Source organism: Dermacentor variabilis, chromosome 4 (assembly GCF_050947875.1).
Source record: "Dermacentor variabilis isolate Ectoservices chromosome 4, ASM5094787v1, whole genome shotgun sequence".
Taxonomy (NCBI): Eukaryota; Metazoa; Arthropoda; class Arachnida; order Ixodida; family Ixodidae; genus Dermacentor; species Dermacentor variabilis.
This window is the reverse complement of record NC_134571.1, coordinates 122,316,192-122,332,680: the sequence shown is the minus strand read 5'-3', so window position 1 is coordinate 122,332,680 and position 16,489 is coordinate 122,316,192. Positions and strand designations below refer to the sequence as shown.

Sequence of the window (16,489 nt, the reverse complement as noted above, 5' to 3'; positions counted from 1 at the left end):
CTTGAAGTGGCGTTTGCAAATAGCTTCGAGCGCAGCCGATAAGGCAACGACCAGGACAGGAAAGGCCCCAGCTGCGGCGCAGCGCAATATACGCATCCGTGGCTGTGTCGTTGATCGAAATAATATTAAGCTAAAAAGGGTCGGGAACACGTAGGAAACCGATCTCATTTTCTGTCACGTAGGCTACCCGAGGACGAGACCTGAGGCTCCCGCGCGGCGACTTTCAGGCTCGACCGGCTCAGCCAACCGTCGACTTCACCCGGAAAGCAGGCGCTCGCAGATGACTCGCTGGACAACTCATAGATCATCGAACGGGCCGGCAGGTAAGCAACTCCTGTACGCTAGGCATACACGTCGATCCAGGCACGTGCGTGTGCGTGCGTGCACGCGTGCGTGTGTGTGTGTGGGTACTGGGCACAGCTGTGAGTGGCGTCAGCTGTCGCCACGCAGCAGAGAATCCGTTTCTCGAGATCCCCGAGCCCGTCTACGAGAACCTCTGAGCGGAATATATCGAACTGTCGCTGCTTGAATTTGCTTTGACCGACAAAGATAAGCTGCGTTAAACCAGCCATATTTGCTTATCTCCAGCACATGCCGGAGAAAAAGAAAGCTAGAAGGCGATTAGACCTCTACTTGACGTTGATGAAAGAAAATGCATTCCTGAGCGAGTTTGGGGTGGTAGTGGCGTGTATGAACCATGTAATTCATTATGAGAAGCCCGAAGAGTCTCAAAAGACAGCTTCTGCGCCTTCGACTGGAGGCACGACTTCTCAACGAGGGCGTCTGAAAAGACTAGCTGTCACGAGCAAAAAAAAAGCGAGTATGTTCTCCATACCACAGGCACCAATAGTACCGGTACCGCATGGTGGTATTGCACGGTGGTACTACCGATAGCGCCGGTGCCGCTTGCCTTATAGTTGTAAGAAGGGTGGGCTGAATAGAAATAACACTATAAGAAGAAAAATAAAGTTATACATTAAATGACTCTGCAATATATATGAAAAGAAATCTGAAAAAAAAAGTAAAACATTCCACAACCACTGAGAGTTTTAAAAACCGCGATATACATAATAACGCCACGTAATGTTGCAAATCTACATATTATGCACAGCGCAGAGTCAGTGCTTGCCCAGGGACAAGCATCAGTAATATCTACTCATGCTAAAATAGTTGAGTCCAAAACAAAGGCGCAAAGAAATCAGTAATCAGTAACCATAACATAAAATTCCCGTCAAGAACATCACCCGAAAGCACCCAAAGTGTTAATTGCATGAGAAAGTCATCGTGACGTTGCCGCGTCAAACTGACCGTTATATGTCAGCGAGTTTGATTTCGATGCGGAATGCAAAGCGTTAGAACTGCCGCACACGTAAGTTGGCATGAGATGCTGTTCCCGCCGTGATAGAGGGGTGTGCTTCGCATCGTTTTCAAATCGCTCCCTGACGCACATACCTTCAGTGCGACTAACAAGTTACGGTGAAAGAAGCTGCCACATTTGTACCAGTAATGGAAGCGGAGGCTTCTCGACATTCCCGCTGACAATAGTTCCGACAGCGACATATACCGATAATACGCCACGAGGAAGTAAATTGTCACGCCGAATGACGAAGACAGCACCTTGTTGTACTCCGCTTCGGAGGATTACGGCTTTGACGACAGCGACCATGCGACTTCGGCGAGGAAAACAAAAAGGGTGAAAAGAGGGAATCTCCACGCATTCCTCCTATCCTTGCTTGACTATACGGTTACTGCAACGCGGGACGGCCGCACACATGCCGATCTCTTCTTGCCCGAGACGACCACCGACAACATGAATGGCCTCAGCCGACAAGCCATACCCAAACATCTCGAGGCTCTTGCCCCCCTTGCGATCTCGGATGTGTGGATGTACGCCAGGAAAAAGGTAATGGCCATTGACGACACGGACTGAATCTCGCTGGACGAATTAACGGTGATTTCGGCAAATCGCACCGGAAGGCACCGGGATGCCTTGGGGCAACGATGATTAGATGAAGCCGTGCACCGGGGCCCCTCTGGTGCGTCTTGCCAGATTCACCGAGAGCAAAATCAAGGCACAGAGGTACATTAATGGCCACTATGATGCACTGAAGGGCCTCAACATAGCTGCAGGCGCAGCAAGCAGACCAGGAAAGTGTCAAGGAATTGTGAAAAAGAAGAGAAAGGAACAGGAATGCTGCCTTCATCTGTGCCTTACCGATACTTTCTTTTTCTGCCTATGTTCTTGCTTGCTGACGTTCCAGTACATAATGCCATGTACAGCGTAGTCCACCAACCGCTCCTCTGAATACCTTTTCGGCACATCGTTTCGCTTTTTATCCTAAAGTTACTCAGCTGCGTTGGACGATTTAATTTTTTGACATCATTCATGTACACAGGCTCCGCTGTACCATTCCGTACTAGCACGCGCTTTCTGCGGTGAAGTGAGACTATGTTCTTTTAGTACAAATTGTATTGACATGGGACCGGGAACCATTTGGGCCTACGGAAAGTATATGTAGAGTGGTAGCGTAACTGGTAAAAGCATCGAGCGCGTAATGTGAAGACGTGGGTCGATATCCAACCTGCGACCAGTTGTGTTTTTCATTCACTTTCATTTCCATTTACTTATCATTATCTTATTTAGATTAATGACCACAGATGATTCCCCTATGCTGTCCTCGGCGTCATCGTTTGTTGACTTCTTATGAATAATAAAAGTCGGGCCACACGTTTTCCTTTCTTCTCGTTCATTACATGACAAGGGTCTTGAATCCGGCTCCTTTGATGTCTTCAGGTAGCATGTGTTGGCTTATTGACCATTTGTATTCGCCCAGAAAGTTCACGTATATGTAACGCCTGCGGCAGAAAGGATGTTCCACATGCGCCGCCAAACCCGGGAGTGGTTCCGCTGGCTAACACACCCAAGGTTAGTTCTACGAGATAAACATAAATACTCCAGGAAATGGACGGCAAAACAGCTCCGCGGTGGATCACTTGGTAAGAGCATCGCCTGCGTAATGCCAAGACGCGAGTTCGTTTCCCACCGGCTTGATTAGCAGCTGGCGGTGGTCTGCTCCGGACCACCGCAAGTTGCACTTCACTCCTTGAAGAGGCAGAACGTGCGTCCAGTGAGCTTCCGAACAACACTTGGCAATCTGGTGAACGTGATTTAAATCACAGATCGATGACGTCCAAGAGGTGCGACGTCATGTTGACGCATGTATGTCGCATGCACCGCTGGATCGCCACTGCATTTTTATTTCGTTATTAGTTATATGGACGCTCGAGACTTGTTCACGCCACTATATTCTAGTTCATTATAATGCCACCTTCGTCACCGCCGTTGTGCTGTGGCGGTATAGATGCGCATGCGCGTCCGTTGCCCGGAACAATCTCTCCAGAGACGTGCAGTGCGTCATATGGACGCTCGAGACGTGTTCACATCGCCACCGCGGACTTTGTCGTGCTGTGCCAATGACGGCGCGTGGGCGGCTCGCGCGCGGTATGGTTAGAGGGTCTCCGGAGATGCGGGTTGCGTATGGCTGCAGACATGACGAAGAAGTGGACGCACCGTCGAGGCTACCGCTCAGACGCCGCAGCGTGGGATCGAGGGCACCATTCTGCCTTCTGCTGCCAGCATGAGCGTTACGGGCATGCTAGCGTTCCTGTTTAACTGTTGCGTCCTAGAGTTCTCTGATTTCGACAGCAAAAGTCAAACTAATGCGATCTGACATTTAATTGGACGCTCACTAACGCCACCGGCTTTCCGTCTGTGTCGCCTCATCTACCATCGAGGTGCGACGCCTCCAACGCCACTGTCGGCGCTCGTAAAACCAGCGTTCTGAGACGCCTGGCACCTGCCGGGGCGCTGTTCCTTCTGTACAGCAGAAGTGGCCTTGCGTGCTGCGTCGCGCTAACATGTCGCTCCCTCTTACGGTTACGACACCGTCCGAGGAGTTTGAGCGGAACGATAAACCGTGTTGTCGCCGTCATTGCATCGCCCTTCGGGTGATACTGCCATTTTTTTTCCGCGGAACGATAGTACTGCTTTTCTCGTTTTGTTTTCTTGCCTCTCTGCTAAAGTTACTCACTGTAAAAGGTTAAACGGGCTGGCTGACAGTCCGTGGGCTAATATTCTACGTAAGGGACCAAGAAAGTGGCAGGAGGCATGGCGCCGCCAAAGCGCAATTGGTAATTCGCCCCACGCGTAATGCGCGGGACGTGAGTTCGGTTCCCACCTGCGGCAAGTTATCTATTTCTCCCTCTCATTTATCTTTACCTGGTTATTTCTGCATTCTAATTAAATGTGACCATTAACTTCTCCTCTGCTTTCTGTGGCGCTATATTTTGCCACTTGGTATGGTCGAGACTAACCAAAAATTGAGCCTCACAGATACCCTCATGGGGTACAAGACCTACTGTCTTCGGTTGTGAACGGGCTAACAACAGAACACCGCAGGTCTTAAAATCCTATCGTGTGCCGCGTTTCTTTTAATCATCTCTTTCGGGGAACAGCTTCTCTAACGTTAGATGACACCTTATAGATTCTCTGAGATGTCGTAAAAATGGTGATGTTTGATTGACAGCGTCGCGGCTAGACAGGAAGATTCCAGATTCAAGATTCTAGACAGAAAAGTTCGGCCTTTAAGTTCTCCCCATAGAATTTTCTTTTATTTGATAAAAGGCGGATGGTGTCTTTAAGAAGTCATCTAGCAGCCTAGTGCCCACTTAAGGGTAAGTACAAGGTTAACGAATTTAAATTATAGCGAACGGTCATTAAACAACGGTTCATGCGACTGTAAGAGGGTGCAGTACTCTTTCATTTGCTTAGCATCCCGCATTTCCCTGCGTGCGAGAGCCAGCTGCATAGAAAAAGAAAATGTGCGGAGAGATTGAAGGGCCGAGCAGGGATGGCGACTCAGATTCAAACACCCCAATTAAGAGCCGCCGCTGCGCATTTCTTCGATTACACTTTTTGCTCGGTTGCCCGTTAGTGACCCTCCGCTGCAAACGCAGCCTATTATTAGTCGTATAAAGAGTCCTCAAGTATTAGCAGCTGAGGAACTTTCAGATCGCATGATTGAGAGTCTCACAAGGGTAGACTGAACACAAGAATAAAACCGAAAGCTAGGGCTCCACTCGGCAACGTCTCTGAACTGTCTGTCTTACTCCGTGTATTGCGTTGCGGAGCACGAGGTATGGCGTCCTTCTACGGTTCGCCTTTCGTTTTCCCTCTGCTCTTTCCGCGTCCTTGATGTCCTTAGGTCCAGATCTACCGAATTCCCAGCCGGCCGCTCATGTAGAAACTCCTTCATTAACGCGTCGAGTGACCTGATTAGCTGCATCGACTTCTGGCCCTTCGAAGCAGCCGACAAATAAATCGGTAGCAGAATAACAGCGGCTCGAGATCTTGAGCCACTTGAGTAACCGACAACAGTTTATCAACGTCCCTCTCTAGGAAAGCTTTGTAACACTGGTTGTCCAGGTAAAATGCTTACGTATGGGAACGAATAGACAGCAGAAAATCACTTAAAAGAATTTCAGAACCAGCAGACGGGTCGATGAAACAACAAAAAAGAAAAAAGAACAAAACAATGATAGGCGATGTGTTAAGAGAAGCGCATTGCAGCTTTTATTAGTAACAAACATTTTATCTAGCTTTTTTCTCATTGAATAACGACCCCCCTCCCACCGTGTTGCATAGCGACGCCCAGTGCGGTGTTGCGGAGTGGTAAGAAGGTCTGGTAGACCTACTTACAATTCCTGTGTTTGTTTTCTTGTTTCTCTTCCTTTCTCTGGTTCCATTGATCCGCATTGTTGAACTCGTTGCTACCTCCACTACGGCGTGCTTCATAATCAGAAAGTGGTTTTGGCACGTAAAACCCCATAATTTTTTTATTTTGTTTGCAAGTTTGAAGCCCGGGCGCGCGCGCGCGCGCGCGCGCGCGTGTGTGTGTGTGTGTTTGTGTGTGTGTGTGTGTGTGTGTGTGTGTGTGTGTGTGTGTGTGTGTGTGTGTGCGCGCTGTGTGCGCTGTGTGCGCTGTGTGTGTGTGCACAGATCTATAATGGCCTTTAAATTTATCCGATGCTCAGCAGAATTACGCACGCAATTACGCAATTAAGGCAACGCACCGACAACGGAGCGCCACGCTTCTCGTCTCGAAGGTCAACGCGCGAACTTTCCGTCAGCGCCACAAGATGGCGCAACGTGTCCAGAAAGAAGGGTGAGAGAGGAGCCAGATTGCTGTATGATGCGTTTCTCAGCGTTCGCACGCACCGGTGTGCCATGCATATCGTATGCCACCCCAGGTTTCGTTGCGGCTGCACTAGATGGAGCCGAGTGTACTTAGGGAAGTACGAAAGAGGAGTCCCGCTGTAGTACGCGTCTCGGTGTGTGTGTGCGTGTGTGTGTTTCGATGGTGTCAACAGTCCCCCTGAGATGGGTTCTGGCAATTCTTTTACGTTTGACGTTCTGGATGATGTAGTTCTTGGTAAGGCTTGATTTTGTCTCCCCATGTTTGTTTTTTCTTGTGGTTGCACGAATCTCATCAACTCTCACGGCTGCTATAGCCTCTACAAAATACAAGGAATCAGCGTATTCGCTTCTGTGACGCCAATCAAGGATGAGAGTCAATCAAAAAAATTTCTATGAACCGTCGAGGTCAGATGTCTACTACTGGCTATTCGTACCTCAGTGGCTACATCCACTTGATGGAAGCAATACGCGTATGAAATGCTATTCATAAAACGTCGAATAAGGTTATTGCTCCCTACCCGTTATTAGTGCCAAGGCCGTAATTGAGCAGCCAATATGTGACATCACTTCAGCACGTTGGTCACGTAGCACGGCAGCTTTCCCCCTTTACTCCGATTTCGTTCTGTTGTTTTTATTTTCTTGACTTGCTTGGTGGCAACTGTTTATTTCAGAGTAGTAGAAAAATGGGCCGTTAGGACGAATGCCACAGTAAACTGAACACTCAACTACACTTCATCGCAGCAGTAGTCACAGTAGATCTTCGTTGTCGTAGCTACACATGGATTTATTCTTTGAATACACGTAAATTCCAGTTCCGACAGGATCACAATGACGTGTATTGGGGAAAATATCTTGTAAGCAATAACACTGATTTAGTAAAGAACGAATGGCTAATAAAAGACACTCCACTTAATTTCTCAATAAGAATTGCAGAACAGCACGAACAAAAGGGCACAGGACAAGAAGAAACCTAAACACACTAACAATATTTTTATCTTTGTTTTGACACAAGGTAACTTCGAGGGCACACTCTATGCCGAAATCAGTTGCGTCGGAGCGAATACCGCGAAGACGCCGAAATTCACACAGTGCAAATAGAACTAATTGCATTTGAGGGAATTACTGGTTCAAGTAATCTCCATTATCATATATTATGGCTCCGAGCAGGGCTACCTGACAGCATAGTAAAAAAAAGAAAAAAGAACAAAAAACGTTTAAATATGAATATCAGTGTAAGCACTCATCGCCCAGGAAGTGCAGTAATGCTCTGTAGTGACAATGATCTTTATTCAACATGCTGAAGTCATCATGCCGAACCCGGCGGAGGCCTGAACATTTGAACAAGTGCTCCTGGATGTGTCGTGATCCTGGGCAGTCGACCACAGCAGATGGCACACGTCGGTGCCTTGTGCCGAGGTCGTTCCGCTGGGGACGGCGGCGCCGTCCTTAACGAAGCCCTTTCACTTGCAGGTGACATCAGGAGTGAGGGCTACTTCAGTGCCTAACCTCCTCAGTGAAACTTCCTCCACCCTTGTGAGTTTTCGGGGGAGGGAGCGAACACATTCTGGGATAAGCGTCATATATTTGAAAGGAAAAGAGCTCGTGTGTCTCTTCGGAGGAAATCTTTCTGGGCAAGGAAAGTTGTAAAGGAGTTTGGCACAAGAATCGCCGGTGGATTCATGTTCTTCGTGTTGTCATGTGCCTTGCTATCAGCCGTGGCATTGAAAAGGTCAGAGCTGTGCCCTTGTACCCAGTGTAGGTGTGTATTGAAAGGTGAGTTTGTGAATCCCGCGTATTTACTGACAGAGTAGTGTAGCTATAGTGATTCGCCTCAGCTGTTTAGTGGCACTTAAGGAATTGGCGCGCATGTGTAGTTGGGTAACGTGCGATAACGTCCGGTCGCGCATGGATGAGAGTTCCAGTAGAGTAGAGCCAGAGACACCAATCATATATTTCTTATTTCCTTGTTGAGGCAAGCGACTCGGCCATTGCCTCTGTATTTGTTTGCTTGCACTGGAATTATTAGAGTATCAAATGAAGGCCACACTTGTTCAGTTTCACCGCCATAATGCAACAGCCTTAATGTCAGTCATAAGTCCCAAGTTTGGCTGTACGTTTGTGCATTTTGAAGGTTTGCATGCCATAAAGTTCTCCAACTTGCCAAAGTTAGTCACCCGGCCCTTTTAAATGAGACACAATGTTTCTGTTTTAAAAGAAGAAATATTAGCCTCGACGACGGATACTGCATCATATCGGGGTCGTCACGGTGTGTTCGTGGAGGAATGCCAAGCCCTCACGCCAATCCTCCTTACGTGTGTTCTCTGATCTACTCAAGCTTTTCATCTCAAAGTAACAGCGACGAGTGTAGTGTTACAGAACGACGATGTTACCCCCCCCCCCCACACACACACCCAAACTTACTGATTACGGCGATTTATGTTTCTTCGTTTAAGAAAAATCTTAACTGATGTGTATCCCTCTCCGAAAACTGGTGCATCAGACAGCCTAGATGTATTATATGTATCAGTCATGCATCAGTTATCAGTTATGATGTATTATATTATCAGTTATCGGTTGTATTTGATGTATCATTTGACCGCCAAGCTGCTGAGTTCGAGCGCGTTCGTGGATCGCCAGTCTTAGCGGCGGCTCCCACGCAATTTACACTGCAGCATCACGGCATCAGCGTTCACCCCCACGGCTGTAATACTTCTAGTTTACCTCCAAGGTAGAAGCGGCATCACCCGACGCGGAAAACAATTGCGCATTACTGGTTAAATAGTCGCCCTTCGCTGACGTCCGAAGACGGACGTTGAGCTACCCTTGAGAGATTCGCTGTAGAACGACGTTGCGCTTACAGCTGCCCTTTTTCTTCCCAAACCATGTTCAGGAGCTATTGGGGCCTTTTTTTGACGCCTGTTACTTCATTTCGCATAGGAATACGTATAATTAAAGGTGCAGACATGAAAAAAAATCGCGTAACCATGTGCCCAAGCTTCAGAGTAAATGTGACAATTTATCCCTTTTCGACGAAAAGAGGGCGCCCAGACAAAAGGCAAGAGCCTGAAACGGTCCTGGTCAGACGTGACTAGGACCTTGCAAAGTCGACTTCAAGTCAAGTACTTTAAGTAAGTCGAGCGCACAATTATCTGAAAGTCATGATACATAAGAAGTGGAACTCATTTAATCTTAAAAATCGAGACGCATGACAACAAAAATCAAAACACAAAAGAAAACGCGAAATAGGTTCCCTGGAAGCTATATTAAGTCAGGCACAAGCTGTGACACAGTTGGGTCAAATAAAACACATGGGGTGGGAGCTTACAAAGTTAACTACTCTACTGAAAAAATTTCCAGGATTCGCTTCCAAAACGTGTGGACCACCATTGACGCTCGCCTTTCGAATGAATGTCTTGACCATTTTCTTGCTCAGATTTCGTAATGGCATCGAATTTTATGATCCCGATTGTTCACAATTGCGCTTGGTGCTCTTACTTGCTTGATTACAAAATGATGCGAAATAGCTGGATTTGTCTGTGCCTCTCTTGACGTCCACATTGCACCCTTTGGTGGGTAATGTAAGCAAATATCGAAGACCATGCTTTCAAGTATGCTACCGAATCCGGAAGCCACGACGTTACGTCGTAGCCGCCATGTTCTCAATACAGCTTACAACGAGGGGCGGCACCGAAGGCAACTTAGCGTTCTCTTTAACAAGTCAGAGAAGTAGCACTGAGAAATTCGACAATACGGACTATAATATTAGATGTTATATGCGAATTATTATTATTATTATTATTATTATTATTATTATTATTATTATTATTATTATTATTATTATTATTATTATTATTATTGAAACATACAAACACACTAAGGAAACAGGGAGGGAGCAAGCTGACAACTGCCACCGAGAGGCACAACGCCTGCCTACTCTGTCGGGAGGAGGGAATGAAAAGAGGGGAAGAGAAGATAGGAAAGAAAATTGGAAATAAGCAAATAACAGAGACGCGGACAAAAGAAAGTAGGAACACGGAAGAAATGCCTACAAAGGAGAGGCCTAATCAGTTTTCTGCATGAAGTTAGCAAGGCTCTATGGGCCTGGTCGCGTTGAGTGGCACTCCCTCTCGGAAACAGGGAATCTTCAGGTGTCGTACACTTGAGTCCAATTAGTCCATGTTCCTTAATTAGCAGTGCGCGGTGTGGGACCAATGCGGAACACTCCAATATAAGGTGTTCAATTGTCTCACAGGAGCCACAGGACGTACACAACGGAGTGCTAAATTTGAGCAATAACACAGCAGTGGTAAGCGCAATTTTTTAAAAGTTGTTAATGAAGAAACTGAAGTCGCGGCACGTCTCTTTCGTGATCTTCATACGCGTGCACAACCCCCTCTCACTTACCTCTTTTTTTTCATTTTGTTTTCCCTTCCCTCTCCACCAGGGCAAGATAGCAAACCACCCGCACTCTTTTTTCCTTTTCTTCTTTCTCTCTCTTAAGTATGGCTTTATTATACCATGTGTGAAGTAATCTGTCGTGCTACCTCTGCTGACATATGGGGCAGAAACATGGAGGCTAACAAAGAGAAGCTCTGCAACCAAAAGACCCCGCAAAGAGCGATGGAACGAAAAATGTTAGGTGTAGCATTAAGAGACAGGAAGAGAGCGGTGTGGATCAGAGAGCCAACGAAGATAGCCGATATTCCAGTTTACATAAAGAGAAATAAATGCTGCTGGGCTGGCCGTGTAATGCGTAGGATAAGTAACCGTAGGATAGAGAGCTGAACGTATGACATTGCAAACATTTAGCCGAATGGAAGAGTAGTGGTTTTGCAATCTACTTACTTTCAAACAACTTCTTTTTTCTCGTAGCCGCTTACGAATGCTTCATCAATGTATCGATGCACCAGGTGAAATGTGAGCCTCCAATCCGTACTGCCAAACACCTTCTACCTTAGCCTTTTTGTTGCACTTAGTTTCCTTCATTTTCCATCGATGCGGTCGTGGGCGTGCTGTATCCCGGACAAGGAAACCGCCAATAAGTTTCCACGACAATACGTAGTGAGGGGACAGAAATGGTGAGATAGTGGGAGTCTTCCAATTCTGGACAGCGTTCAAGACGAGTCTACTCTGAGTGCTAAGACGACAGTTTCGGTAGACATGCGGACGTCTTGACGGAACATCCCGTAGCCAAGAAAAAGCTAAAACGCACACATTATCGCTGTATATATATATATATATATATATATATATATATATATATATATATATATATATATATATATATATATATATATATATATATATATATATATATATAAATTTCCGTTCGCGAACATTGAGAAGCACAGCGTAGCTTACATTTGGTGCATGAAAGATAGTGGCTACGTTTCCGGGTAACCACGACACCTTCCTGCCGAGTTCACGAGCATTCTGCTTAGCCACCATCTTCTTTGGACAGGAAAGTAGCTTCCGTCCGTTTTGACTTCGATGCTGTTTTCATGGCTGTCTTTCTTGCAGGCTTTATCGGAATTGAAACTGGACTTGAAACGGTCGCTATCTGCTCAGCACTCTATTTAACAGCGTATGGCACGTATTCCAACGCAGTAATAGTATACAAGATTGAAACGCAGCGAAAGTTCATCGATGGTAATTTGGGGCCCGTATGACGATGGTACTTTGAAAAAAAAAATGAGCATCGGTTAGTAGCTAATGGAATCTTCACTCGCGAGGATATGCGAAATGCTCTGTGGAAATATATGAGCTTTGTCCACATTGGCCTGCATGAATTACACAAAGATTCCGGCACAGGCATGTTTTAGCATTCTGTATGCATAGGAGTGCGGTCGCCACCTCGTTCTTTGCAGTACAACGTCATAGACACGGAGCCGCCCGGATGGACGGTGGGATGGTACAGATTATATTATCTGTAAACTTTAGAGGAAAGGGGGCGTTTACTCCTTCGAGGCGGATGCACACCAGCATCCACCAATGGGCGCGCACTCTGGATTGACGTCATGAGCCGGACAGCCGGTCACCCCGCCAACGGAGAAGATGGCCGCCCGCGCTTCGAACTGGGTCAAGTGACGTCAGCTGTGTGCGTCAGCCCCTCGTCAGAGTGAATTCCCGAACTGTTTGTGATGGTCTATGATGCCGGAAATATTATTGTGAGTTTATGATGGATCATTTGTGCCGCGCGCGTTTAATCTGAGCCGTGATCCGGCGAAGAAATATTGCAGCGAGCATCGCTTTGTCTGAAAACAGGATCGCGCGGCGACACACCGCTACAAACACACATCCTGCGTGTTTGTTCCATGCTGCTTTATTTCGATACGGAGTGAAGTTACGACGAGGAACGTTTGCCAAAGTCTTGTGCCTACAGCTAGCGGCGGGTGTGTTCGTTCACTATGTCGCTGCTTTTTTCATCTTACGGGGTGAAGGGATGGAGCAAAACCATATTCAGGAGAAATGAGGAAAGCGTGCGCGCATGAAACAAACCTACGAGTGTCTCAACGGAGAATATTTGCAAAAGAAGCCTCCAACGCAAAGATTTCTTGCCCTCAACTTAGTGTGAACGATCGTTGTCAGCAGTGAGATAGCCGAGCGTCTAGCGACGGTGTTCGAGCGTTGTGTAGCGCCGTCGATTGATTGCTGTCCACTAGTGCTCACTGCACGCGCAAGCTGTAGAATACGTGCAGTGACACAATCACGCATAGGGTGTGCTGCCAGCGCTCGATATGCTTTCCCACAACACAGCTCCGCAAGTGACTTTTGTCACTTGCAATGAAGCTAAAGAGCAGGCGACGGGCAACGCTGTAGAAGGCACGGGGTTATTTTTCTCTCGTGATACGGCATGTGCTGTAGCACGTGATAGCTCCACTAAACCAGTCATCAAAATACAAAAGCCTTTATTTATACCGAGAATTACGCGTTTCAGACGCGCGACTTCTTGAGCGGGGCTATTTTAGTCGCGGAGGCATTCGGCTGTCGCGCTTCGGTCATCTGGGCGGGGCCTCCCCTTTTTTTCTAAAGTTGTACCCGGCTGTGGTTCCGGAAACACATCATGCTCAAACACGTAGTCCGGTTCCGTTTGCCGCCAGGGTAGCTTCTATCGATATAGTATACCTGGATTTCCTGCAAGATTACTGAAAGGACGGGGCAGGGAATGAGCTTGCTGAGGAGGGATATAAGGCAAAAGTAGAGGGGTACTTAAACAAGCTTTTGGGAACGTTTGTGAGGGAGCTTAGAGCCATAAGATAAACTCCACAGCGCCCTTGTAGCGGTTATCCCGACAACGCTTATACTGCGACGTTTCTTATGATCGCTGGTACAAATGGGGCTGCCGTTGAAATCTGTACTGATTTTTTTTTTGAACCGAGGGTTTCTTGGCCTTTGTGTGGGTCGGTCGGCCCTGGCATTTCCCGGAATCGGTTTTTAGGAATGATCAGATCTCCAGATCATATCCCTCAAGTCCTGGCTGTCCAGTACGCCCGTGATAGGGCTAGGAGGATTGACTTCCCGGTCCCAACATGGGACTAGCCAGGCAGGTGGCAACACCTTGTACAGGACAAGAATAAAGTTTTTTCCTCCTCCTTCTCCTTCGCCTTCTCCCGCTTTTGCGGGTGCTCACTGCTGGCTGCTGCGTTACCGCACAACAGGCCCGTCCGCACATAGTGCAAACTGGTATCGCATTTAGTGCCAACAGAGATGGCCATGGGGCAGGTGACGTACGTAAGCGCTGACTTGAAGTGGGCGAGATGGATCGCACTGCTAGTGCCTCCGTCGACCTCCTTTATTTCTTTTTATACCTTAACATCCTGTCCTTGCGTGGGCTGGCAAACCGGATGCGTGTTTGTTTGTCCTCCCTACATTTCTTTTCTCTCCTCCTTCTAGTCCTCTAGCACTAACAGGCCCTCGTCATCGTGCCGTCATCTTTAATTCGTCGTCGTCATATCGTCGACTTCATCCCATCTCCCTGTATTCATTGCCGCGCCGTCGTCATCCTTCAGTCATCTTCACTCTGACCTCGTCATTCATCCTCGTCAGTCCATCATGGTCTATATTCCGCCGTTTTCATCATTCAGTCGTCATCATTCCGTCGTCGTCGTCATCATTTCGTCATCATCGTGCAGTCGTCATTCGATTGCTATAATGCCGTTGTCTTCATTTCGTTGTCATCGCATCGCGGGATGCCGTCGTGGTCGTTCCATGATCGTAATTAAGTCGTTATTGTTCCAGCGTCGTCACTCAATTCTCTTCATATCGTCGTCGCCATTCCATTGACGTCTTTCCTAAGCCGTCATAAGTGGGCCCTACATATTCGAGCGTCACAAGCTTGCGCGTAAGTTGAGCGAAGCGTTTCCCGGTGAAAATCTGTGGAAATTGTCCGCGTTCTGCGCAGACCGTTTGCATCGGTTAAACTGCGGAGCGGAGAAGAAGTGGCTTTACCGACTTCGACACCCCGCGGTGCCATACGAAGCCATGCGAGTGCAGGCTGAGTGCAATCTCAGCGCAGTCGAATGTCTGAACCACCGAAAAAGGGAAAGGCTAACTCTATGCGTTCTACAGGATGAGGTGTTGCACATATGTAGCGAAGTGTGGCGTGGCACACCTGGAAAAATTTTTTTCCTACACTACGCGATGTCAGCATATCCTGAAGCACCAATGACGAAAAGCGCGAATTCGTATGTTGTGCAGACAATGTATTTAGCAAATAAATGATTTCTACCACTTATGAATGAATATTTTACAGATTAGGCTACCCGGTTTTGGAAAAAATTGTTTAGCGCGAATAAAAATCCGATGTGAACAGTTGAGTATAAGTTAGCAAGAACGATTGAGCATCCTTTCGTACACTTTTGATATCGCCACACTTCCGTGCTTCTTTGTCAAGGCTTCGCGTACGGTAATGAGCATTTTGTTAACAGAAGGAGACGAGTAACCAGAGCCCGTACGCAACGCATTGTCGCAGTCGACCGCGATTATGCGTACGTGTGCGTATAATAAACTGAGGACGTCTCCCATGTAAAGAAATTTACCCAAGTTGTGGCAAGTGGAGGATTGTCAACGTGTTGTTCAATCTCGTTCTAAGTACTTAACGCCTAATCAGATGTCCTTAACAGACTGAAGTTTTGTTGAAGTGCGAAACAGCAAGGCACTTTGGGTGAAAAATTGAAATTTCCCCCCCTTCATCCCCCCAGCGCTAGCAGCGACCGACTGATACCGCTGGATGCCGCTGACGCCACTAGAGAGTCAAGATAACGTGACTGCTATTTGGATCCCACCGATGGCAACGGTTGTTTGAATCGCACCGCTGGTACGAGTTGTTGTGGTCGTACCCGCTGGTACGATTTGTTGGGATCTCGGCGCTGACGCCCGTGGTTGTACCTGGGTCGCAAGCCCCAAGGGTAGCGTTGGCCTGGCGGCCTGGGGTACAACTGGAAGCATCCGAAGGTCCCGGCAAAGCATGAGTCGACTGGTAACAACAAAACAACTTGTTTATTTTAACATCGCAAAGAGTTGGCGGTCAGGTTGACCGAAGTAGAGAGACGGGAGAGCACTTTACTCAACAGAAGAAATCGGAGCCCCTCCTTTTGGCGTCCGGGGGCAGCTGTTTTTATACTCTCGCAGTTGAGGGCAAGAAGGAACCCCTCAATAGACGAGCACGTGATTGTACAATGGGCTAAGGTGACGCACACTGTCGTAGCGCCGCCGGTCGGGCACAAAGACTGGGAGGAGAAGGTAACTTCGGCTCTCGAAGCGCCTCTGGTCGGGCACAATGACTGGGAGGGGAAGGTGACCCCCTGCTGTCGCATCGCCGCCGGTCGGGCACAATGGCACATACACTCACACACGCACATGAAGACACGTGGCATCGGAACATGCCTGGAAACGCCTGGAAACGCCTGGAAACGCCTGGCGGGGAGCGTAGCGGCGACGCCGAACGGGCCAAAATGTCTGCCGCTTTGTTGCAATCGCGCCGGCTAAACCGCGCGTCGTAGGCGAAACGTAACAGACCGCCCCGCCGGGGGAAGGAGATCCCGATGGACAGGGGACTGCATCCGCTGTCCGGAGGGATGTCGCTCGATGATGCTCATAACAGAAGTCGGGCGTCCCTCGACGTTTCTTGAGCGCAGCGCACAGAGAAGGCCTCGTTCTCTCGTTCAGGTTCGCACAGGACACTGCAAAGTGACTTCGGGAGAGTTCACATTTTTGTTCTCGTTCCCGGCAAGC

At 47.9% G+C, this 16,489-nt stretch overlaps 1 protein-coding gene across 2 annotated transcripts in view; it reads left to right on the top strand.

Moving 5' to 3' along the window:
* Positions 1-16,489, top strand: part of LOC142579698 (DNA damage-regulated autophagy modulator protein 1-like) — a 112,443-nt gene that overhangs the window by 25,451 nt on the left and 70,503 nt on the right. For both annotated transcript variants that reach the window (XM_075690175.1, XM_075690174.1), the window contains one exon: positions 183-323. The gene's annotated coding sequence lies outside the window, so the exon portion shown is untranslated. The remainder of the gene's footprint in view (positions 1-182; positions 324-16,489) is intronic.